Here is a 9848-nt window from a genome sequence, read left to right on the forward strand (position 1 = left end):
CCTATACACAATCATGAGATTTACAGTCAGGTACTGTAGTGTATGCCTTTAAAGCATACACGGAAATGTCAGCACAGCAGGGGGCTGGACAGCTCCAGGCTATAACCGCTTTGGCGGGAAAGCCTGAATAGAGCGAGTCATTGACAGCCCCAGGGCATGGTCAGCTCTGGCGGGAAGCCAGGGTTTTAAATCCATTGGCCACCCGCACTGGCGGGAAGCCCAGGTTTAAATCTATTGGTCACCATTCACCTGGGCAGGTATAGACGCCAGGTAACCCCTTTGCTCCAGCTTCATTTCTGACTCAATAAAGAAATACTACCCAGCTCAAGTGTCCGTCTCTGTTCAACCACGCGACTTTGCACTGGTGACGAAGGTGGGATCCTGCACCGGACAACGCTAGCCACGGACGGAATCCAATCGGCAGCCCCGGACCAAGACGCAGGATGACCGAGACGGCAGAATGGCACAACTGGGTCAGTATCCCCTTTTCAATAGCAACCGCCCAGAGGAGTGGGAAGCCTTCGTGGGGCAGCTCGAGTGCTACCGACGGGCAAACGGGGTGAAGGATGACCGGCAGAGAGTGGCAGCGCTACTCTGCAGCTGCAGCACGGAAACATACCAGCTGGCGGTCGGTCTCTGCGCACCCGACGACATCCACTCCGTCGGGTACAACGAGTTGCTGGCAAAACTGACCAAGCACTTCAAGCCTGAGATGTCCGAGATTGCCTGGTGGTATCGTTTCGAGAAGAGGGACCAGCGACCAGGTGAGTTTGCTAAGCAATACATGGCTGCCCTGAGGCAGGCAGCTCGCCTCTGTAATTTTGAGAACTTAGAGATCCGGCTGCGAGATCGGATCATCTGCAGGTTGAGGGACAGGAAGCTGCGCCAAATTTTTTTTGCAAAGCAGAAGCTGACCATGAGGGATGTCCAAGAGGAATTCCTAGCCTGGGATGCGGCCGAGGAGTCCGACGCGAGGGAAGGTGGATCCATCCACCAGTTGAGCGGGTGCAGCGACACGGACAGGGCAGAGCTGGAAGTGGATGCCATCCACCGACAACAGCGACCCGTCACCTCCAACCGAGACAACGTGAGGGAGCCAAGACCAGCCACGGCGGACGCAAAATGCCAGGAGTACAGGTGCGGAGCGAATGGCCCCCGGTCTACCCAACTCCATGGCTACATCGCAAATTGGCCCCGGTCTACCCAGCATTGCAGTTGCAGTCCCCGGTTTACCCAGCACAGCGGCTGCGGACAACGCCGGTCTACCCAGTGCTCTGGCTGCAGCACAAACAACCCCCGGTCTACCCGTTGCGCCAGCTGCAGAGGACAGCATCCCCGGTCTACCTGCCGTTTCAAGTCGGCCAAGTGTTGAGCATGCGGGAAAACCGGGCACATCGCGGCGGTCTGCAGGAGCAAGCAGCGGGATAACCTGCACAAGGTGGAGGCAGAGTTCCAGTTCGCTACAGGTACCGGGGAGCAGATGCCGGGACTGACTGTTAGCCACACAGCCGGACGGCCGGACGTTTGCCTAACAGGGGCCCCAGCGGCGCTAACCCCGAAAATAAAATTGAGGGTGAAGCTGCAAGGGGTCCCCTGCACGATGGAGCTGGACTCAGGGTCAGCCGTGTCCATCATCTCCGCCAGAACGTTTAAGGAGATTTGCAAGCGGAGCGGCAAACGGGTTCCCTTGAGGCCATCCAGACTGACCCTCTCTGACTTTCAAAATTCACCCATTAACGTCCAGGGGAGGCGTTGGTGAGGGTTCAGTACAAGGGGTTCGAGGGCAAATTAAGGATACTGGTCATCGAAGGCCAGCGGACCAGCCTCGTGGGGATAGGGTGGTTCAATGCGCTGGGCATTGGAATCACGGGGATTCACCAGACGCAGAGTTGCCTTTCCCTTGAAGCTGTCTGCAAGGATTTTGTGGACGTGTTCGACGGGCAGCTGGGTAGGTACACAGGTCCCCCAATCTCATTTAAGTTAGACCCCCAGGTGCAACCCATAAGAATAAAAGCTAGGAGGGTTCCGTTCGCGCTAAAACATAAGATAGAGCGGGAATTGGATAAGCTGGTAGACCAGGGGGTGCTAACACCAGTCGATGGAGCGGAATGGGAAACCCCATCGTAACGCCGCTTAAGGCAAACGGCGAAATTAGAATTTGCGCCGACTATAAGGGGACAATCAACCGGGCTCTGAGCGCTCATTCATACCCGGTTCCTGCGGTAAACAGCATTCTGGCGTCCCTGTTCGCTAAACTGGATCTTGCCCAAGCTTATCAGCAGCTGCCGGTAGACCCAGGGGCTGCTAGAGCACAAACAATCATCACACACAAGGGGGTGTTTCGGGTAGACCGGTTGCAGTTCGGGGTCAGTGTGGCTCCTGGAATATTCCAGGAGGTGATGGAAAGGACCCTCAAGGGAATACCAGGGGTTTGCCCTTATTTCGATGACGTCCTGATCGCAGCCAGCTCCGAGGACGTACTGGCAGCCCGATTGAAGTCAGTACTTGAGAGGTTCAGGGGAGCAGGGTTGAAGCTCAAAAGGGAGAAATGCAAGATTGGGGTAATGGAGACAGAGTTCCTAGGGTTCAGGATCGATGCTCAAGGCATCCACCCATCTGCATCCAAAGTCAGGGCAATCAAAGAAGCCCCTACTCCCCAAAACAAGTCTGAGTTGCAGGCATTCCTGGGCCTCCTCAACTTTTACCATGCATTCCTGCCACACAAGGCCACAATTGCTGAACCCCTATACAGGTTGCTTGACAAGCAAGCATCCTGGGACTGGACTGACAAACACGCTAACGCATTCAAAACACTGAAGAACCTGTTAGCAGGCAATGCCACAGTCACCCACTTCAGGGAGGACCAATCAATCTGCCTTGCTTGCGATGCATCCCCTTATGGGATTGGGGCAGTTCTCAGCCATTTAAGGGAAGATGGAACTCAGACCCCCATCGCTTACTACTCCAGGACCCTGTCAGCTGCAGAGCGGAACTATGCCCAGATAGACAAGGAGGCACTGGCAGTGGTTGCAGGGGTAAAGAAATTTCATGACTAACTTTATGGTAGGGAATTTCTAATTTATAGAGACCATAAGCCATTATTAGGGTTATTTACAACAGAGAAGCAGACACCACAGATCCTGTCACCCTGGATGTTACGCTGGTCCATATTCCTGTCCACATACTCATGCAAACTGGTACACAGGCCGGGCAAAGAGATGGGGCACACCGATGGCCTCAGCAGACTCCCCCTAAGGGACACTGAGCCACACCCAGCACCGGCTGTCCAAATACTGGCAATACAGGAACTGCCAGAATGCCCCCTCAACGCAAGGGACATAGCCACTGAGACCCCCAAGGACAAGGTTCTGAGCAGGGTACAATCATGGGTGAGCAGTGGGTGGCAGGACAAATCTCCAGGGCAAGAGTTCATTGCTTACGTCTCCAGAAGGCATGAACTGTCCACACACAAGGGATGCCTCTTGTGGGGAAGTAGAGTCATCATTCCCACGAGGTTCAGAGAAAGAGTCCTCCAGTCATTACACGAAGGCCACCCAGGAATAGTAAGAATGAAGGCCCTGGCAAGGAGCTACCTGTGGTGGCCAGGGTTGGACATGGAGATAGAAGAACTAGTAGCGGGGTGTTACACATGCCAGAGGACACAGCCAGAACAACCACACACACCAGTCCACAAGTGGGAGGAAACACACTCACCATGGCCCAGGGTGCATATAGACTATGCAGGCCCATTCCAAGGTCACACGTTTCTGGTAGCAGTAGACAGCCATTCTAAATGGCTTGAGGTGGTGCCTGTGGGCAACATGACCTCAGCAGGAAGTATTCAAGCATTGAGGGGGATGTTTGCTACACATGGGTTGCCTGATGTAATCGTATCAGATAATGGAACACAATTTACCTCCTCGGATTTCCAGGTGTTCCTGAGGACCTTGGGGATTAGGCACACCACCTCGGCTCCCTTCCACCCTGCCAGTAACGGATTGGCAGAACGATTCGTGCGGACAACAAAGGATGGCCTCAAGCGCATAGTACAGGGAAATTGGAAGCAAAGACTAGCCACATTTCTCCTACACCAACATGCAACACCCTGCACCGCCACAGGCAAAAGTCCAGCGGAACTCAGATGGGGCAGAGGCCTCATAACAACATTAGACAGGCTTCACCCAGACAGGGTAGCAGCAGATGCCGGGACCCCCAACATCAAAACAAGCTTCAACACAGGAGACCCCATCTGGGCTAGGAACTATAGCACAGGTCACCCATGGGTACCAGGGGAGATATTAGAGCAAACAGGACCCCTTTCCTACAGAGTAAGGGTGGAGGGGGGACTCCTTTGGAAAAGGCACCTGGATCAGCTGAGGAAAAGGGCTCCTGAAAGGGTTATAGAGGACACACTGGGGGCGGAGGAGGAAGAGCCAACACAAACACAAACGCAAACACCCAGGAGGGTTACCAGAGGGGCACAGTGGCAACCCCACCCTGGGCAGGAGACGGATAGAGAAACCAGGCAGTCACCAGAACCCAGCAGAACACAAAACCCGGGCACCGCAACACACACACACACACACACACACCACAATCCACCACAACATTCACAACAAGGAAGAGAGCCTAGACAGAGCACCACACCACCAGGTGAACCAGTCCCAAGAAGATCAAGCAGGCCACACAAGGCTCCAAGCTACCTCGCGGACTATGTGCATTCTTAGGGGGGGTGGAGAAGCCACCGAGGAATAACAATTGTGAACTCTTGTATATGTAAATTTTGTGTATAGTGTAAATAAGTGTATATAGTTATGGAGACAGAACGACAGAGGGTAATTCCTCACTATGGGGGAAGGGGTGTAGTGTATGCCTTTAAAGCATACACAGAAATGTCAGCACAGCAGGGGGCTGGACAGCTCCAGGCTATAACCGCTTTGGCGGGAAAGCCTGAATAGAGCGAGTTGTTGACAGCCCCAGGGCATGGTCAGCTCTGGCGGGAAGCCAGGGTTTTAAATCCATTGGCCACCCGCACTGGCGGGAAGCCCAGGTTTAAATCTATTGGTCACCATTCACCTGGGCAGGTATAAAGAGACGCCAGGTAACCCCTTTGCTCCAGCTTCATTTCTGACTCAATAAAGAAATAATACCCAGCTCAAGTGTCCGTCTCTCCGTTCAACCACTCGACTTTGCAAGTACAATATGCAAGAGTTTCACTTGGAGTCACTTACAACTCAAAAGGGGATAAAACAGGGATTTTGTTCTGACACAGATCACCTAGGTAGAGGCAGGCTTTGATAAATTTCTTTATTTCTCTGTTAACTTCCACAACAAATGGCCACTTCTTGTGTGCAAGAAAATGGCATTTCTTACAAATTGTCTAATACGACATTGTGGATACGTTGTCATATCATTGTTTGTAGTCAGTCTATGCAATCTTCTTGCAGCAGGTAACTAGGTAGACCACTGAACTATTGGGGACTCCTTCCTTAGGAGCAAGATGGAAGCCTTCCTCTGCCAGATTTCTTCTAGGTTTGATACAGTCTGCCTGCCTTCCTTTGTTGTTGTTGTTAGTTGCGAAGTTTTGTCCAACCCATTGCGACCTCATGGACAATGTTCCTCCAGGCCTTCCTGTTCTCTACCATCTTCTGGAATCCATTTAAGCTCACACCTACTGCTTCAGTGACTCCATCCAGCCACCTCATTCTCATGTTTCCCAGCATTAGGCTCTTCTCCAGTGAGTCCTTCCTTCTCATTAGGTGGCCAAAGTATTTGAGTTTCAACTTCAGGATCTGGCATTCTAAAGAGCAGTCAGGGCTGATCTCCTCTAGGACTGATGGGTTTAATTGCCTTGCAGTCCAAGGGAGTCGCAGGAGTCAAAACCCAAAAACTATTTAAGGACTTGTGAAATCTATGTTGTCTAGAAACTGTCAGTAGTGACTTATCCAAAGGTGATAATTGAGTAATTAAACAGGAATTCGGGTTTTCTTAGTAAATCTGATGCTAAAATATTTTTGTATAAAATATTTTGTATAACAAATGAACATTTAAAATAATAACCTTAAAGATGCAAGGAGAAACAAGCAAATAAAAAATAAGTTATGAGAACCAGGCCCAGTAGTTGAGCTTTGGGGTCACCTTCCTAAATTGCTCCAAGTTTCCTGCTTAACCACCACTAAACACAAAATCTGTAACTCAAGAGTAATTCAGAAGTCTTCTCTAAACCAAAGAATGAAGTATTCATTAAGCTGAACTTAATCATTCTGTTCCCTAACTTCTACAATGACTTTGAAACAAGGAAACTTAGGAGATGAGAAAACAGCTAAATATGAGAAATGGCTGGGGTGGGGAGAAGCTTAGTTGCTTAATTTCAGAAAGCTAAGCCTTTGTTTAGTCACGCTATGCCCTAAATACAGAGAAGTCATTTATACAGGAAAGTATAGAAAGTCCAGCCCATTGTAAAGGAGCTCTTGGAAATGATAGAATAAATAAATATTGCAGGTCTCCTTAAGGACATCTTCCCTTTCCTGTCTCTTTAGGAAGGCTTTTATTATACAAAAAAGCTTTACAAACCTACTTCTTTCTTACTTTTCACTTAACACTTCCACTAAATTTATACTCTACAATCAGATTGGTATGGCCCTGAATGTGTAGGCCCTAAACTAAAAACCAAGTGATTGTGAGTTCTAGTTACTGCATTGATTCATTTATGAAAAGGTAGGATGAAAATATAATAATAACAACAAGAATGATAATTCTTTGATACATCACTGTGCAGTGATAAAATAGGAAGGTAGAAACAAGTTGCAAAACTCTTCAGTCCCATTTTACAGTTTAAGCTCCAAGGTGTCAACCTGTTGACCTGGAATTAGGGGACAGTATAGGAAATATCAATTGTGAATATGCAGATGGCCCTACTATCTTTGGGCTCTTGCAAAGTCCTGGATGCAGGGTCATGAAAGGCCAGCAAAGAAAATACCCAATGTCCTAACCCCCCAAGAACATATAGTACAATATCTTAAGGGAAACACCCCAAAGAGAACATGTTTGTTACTTCTGCTCTCTTATCTACAGTATGCCAGACTTACTGGGTGAAATCTTTATCATATGTGTGTCAGCTTTGCTGGATGGCTTGCTTATGTAACCAGAAAGAATAAATACAAGGATTTCTTTTCTTTCGGGGCTGCTCTCATTTAGAGGAGCCCACCTTTTTGTTCAGCTGAACAAAAACATAAAGCTTGAAGGCAACTTCTGGTTTCCTGTATTTTTTACCAGCAAAACCTCAGAACCTGCATTTCATTTTTGGTGAGTCTGGTTTCCAGGAGAGGTGCTTGGTTGGTCCTAGGGAGGCTCAGGAAAGGGGAAGGCACTGAGCACAATACAGGATTTCCTGGAGGTGCCCCCCTTCTTGACTCTTCATTGTGGTTTTAACAGGAACCAGTTTTTTCTTCTTCTTTTTGGTTACCTTTTACTTGGTTCTTGCATACTCAGGAGGGCTGAAGATAAGGTAGGACACACAGATATGCATTACTTTGTTGCACCGGCTTGCTTGGCGAGTGTGTGTGTATGTGTAAATATGTGTCTGTATCCTTGAATCATTTCCCACCATTGACCAGAGCTGGACAGAAGGGTTAATGCCAGCCACACCTAGGGCCCCCCTCTTTTTTGGGGGGTGCTTGGGGCACTTAGAAAGCAAGGGGCATTAATCTTGTACTCTTGTACTCCAATGAGTTGTGAGCGATTTGTGGTTGTTCCTTATATATATATATATTTCCCACTGTTGACCAGGCCTAGGCGTGATACTGATCTTAGCTGAAGGTCAGTGGATCTCTTGTGGCCCAAAAGGCTGTGCAAGTGGTGTGAGTGACTTGAACACATGGGCTCAGCCCAGGAAGACCAGTTAGAATGAATAAAAGACAGGGATATGTCCTCAGCCCCCTTGACTGTGTCATAAGGAACTTATGTCGCTTAAAACCCATCAGGATATGAAATTGAAACTCTAACTAAGTACAATCCTCTCTGTCACCAGGACATACCCACTGTTTGGCTCATAGGGGAATCCATAAATTTGGGAGTTTTTCTAACCATGGAGACTGTGCTTAAAGAGGCATGGATCATGATCAGCACACTTCATATGCTCTTTTGTTTTTTGTTTTTCTGGACCTTACATGTGAATAAGCAGGTACTTAAAGACTGTGGGCTGTGGTGACCTTCCATGGCACTACCTTTTCCTGCTTTAGCTTCTACTCCATCACCCTATAAGGGGATCTATTCCCTCACAGGGCAGGTAGCTGTTGGGAGGGAGGACACTAATATGGTCCTGGTTCATACCCCTTCTCCACATCTGATCTTTATGCATGGGAGGACCAATTGGGTTCTTACACTGAAACCCCACACAGATATTCTGAATTGGTTCTGTCCACTAACTAGGCAGACCTCCAAGCCATGTTGGATGTCTTTTTAACAATGGAGGAAGGGCACATGGTAGGCAATGCTACTAAAAGGATTGCCCTCCCTAAACAGGAAATGTGGGCATAATTTATGATGTTCATCAGTTGCCAGCTGAAAGTCCCAGTGACTTCCTTGAGTGCTCCATTACAGAAGGTGGAGGGGACTTAAGGTGATGATAGACAAATTGCTGGAAGGAGCGTATAAAGCCTACACAACATGGCCAGAAGTGATAACCAGGGGGGCTGAAGAGGGTGAAAAAAAAACAGTATTGTTTTGTTGGCTTAAGCTCTGTAACAGGTGCCCTGGTGCACAGCTTTTCATCCTTTTCACCCATTGTACCACTTTTCGGATACAATATCAGTTACAATATTTGAGAATACATCCCCAAAACTCTTATGCAAATACAATGTATTATGTCAGTTGTATGACAAATAACATGAGCAAGCATTTTATTTCCTCCCTGGATACAATTCCTGCAGCTGCAGAAAAAGCAGCAAATGTGGAAAAAAGAGGATGTGCATTTCCTTGCTGTAGACAGTGCTTTTTTTGTAAAAAACAAAAAACAAAAAAAGGGTGCCAGAACCCACACACATCACACAACCCACCTTGCCTACCCTACAAGGTTCCATCCAAAAAAGGTGCCAGAAATCCGTTCTAGGCACTCTATGACAAAAAAAGCCCTGGCTGTAGAACAAAGGGACAGTGAGTAAGTTAGACTTAAAAAGAAAAAGTAGGCTAAAGATAAATAAGAATAGAAATAGTTGACACTAAGCAGAGCAAGCTGCCAGAACATGATTCAGCAATGACAATACGTTTTGATGAGATTTGTAAGAAGTTTATTCTTCTTAATTTCCTACCTTGGTTTTTTTCCTCTTTCAGTAAGATTGATTACTCCTATCGCCCAGGGATGGGAATAACTTCTTGACGCAGTTTTTGTCTTGTCTTTGTCTTGTCATAGGTCCTGGTGTGTTTGGGGTTAATACTGTTGTTGGTTTTTATGTGTGTGGGGGGGAAGACCTGTCAGCTTTCTGTTGATTTGTTCATGGTTAACGCTTATCTTTTCCTTTGTGTTTCTTGGCTGTCTGCCTGGGACTGTTAACTTGCCAGGCGGGGGAGGAAGAGAGAGGGGAGAGAGTAAAAAAAACACCTCTTCCCTGGTGCTTTGATTTTATGGCTTGACTTTCATGAGAGAAGGGGGGTTACAGCGGCCTTTCGTATTGTAATAGTTGGTTTCTGGGGCTAGGTTTTCTACTTTTTCATCCATGCTGGCTCAGGGATTCTGGGAACCGAGGTCTACAAGTCACAAGACAGCTGAGGTTCCCTGCCCACCATGTCCTGCCCTAGTGGAAGCGGGAGGAAGTGGGACTTGCAGAAGAGAATGGCGAGGAGTGGTAAGG

This window comes from Vipera ursinii (genome assembly GCF_947247035.1).
Source record: "Vipera ursinii genome assembly, chromosome: 3".
In the NCBI taxonomy this organism is placed as follows: domain Eukaryota; kingdom Metazoa; phylum Chordata; class Lepidosauria; order Squamata; family Viperidae; genus Vipera; species Vipera ursinii.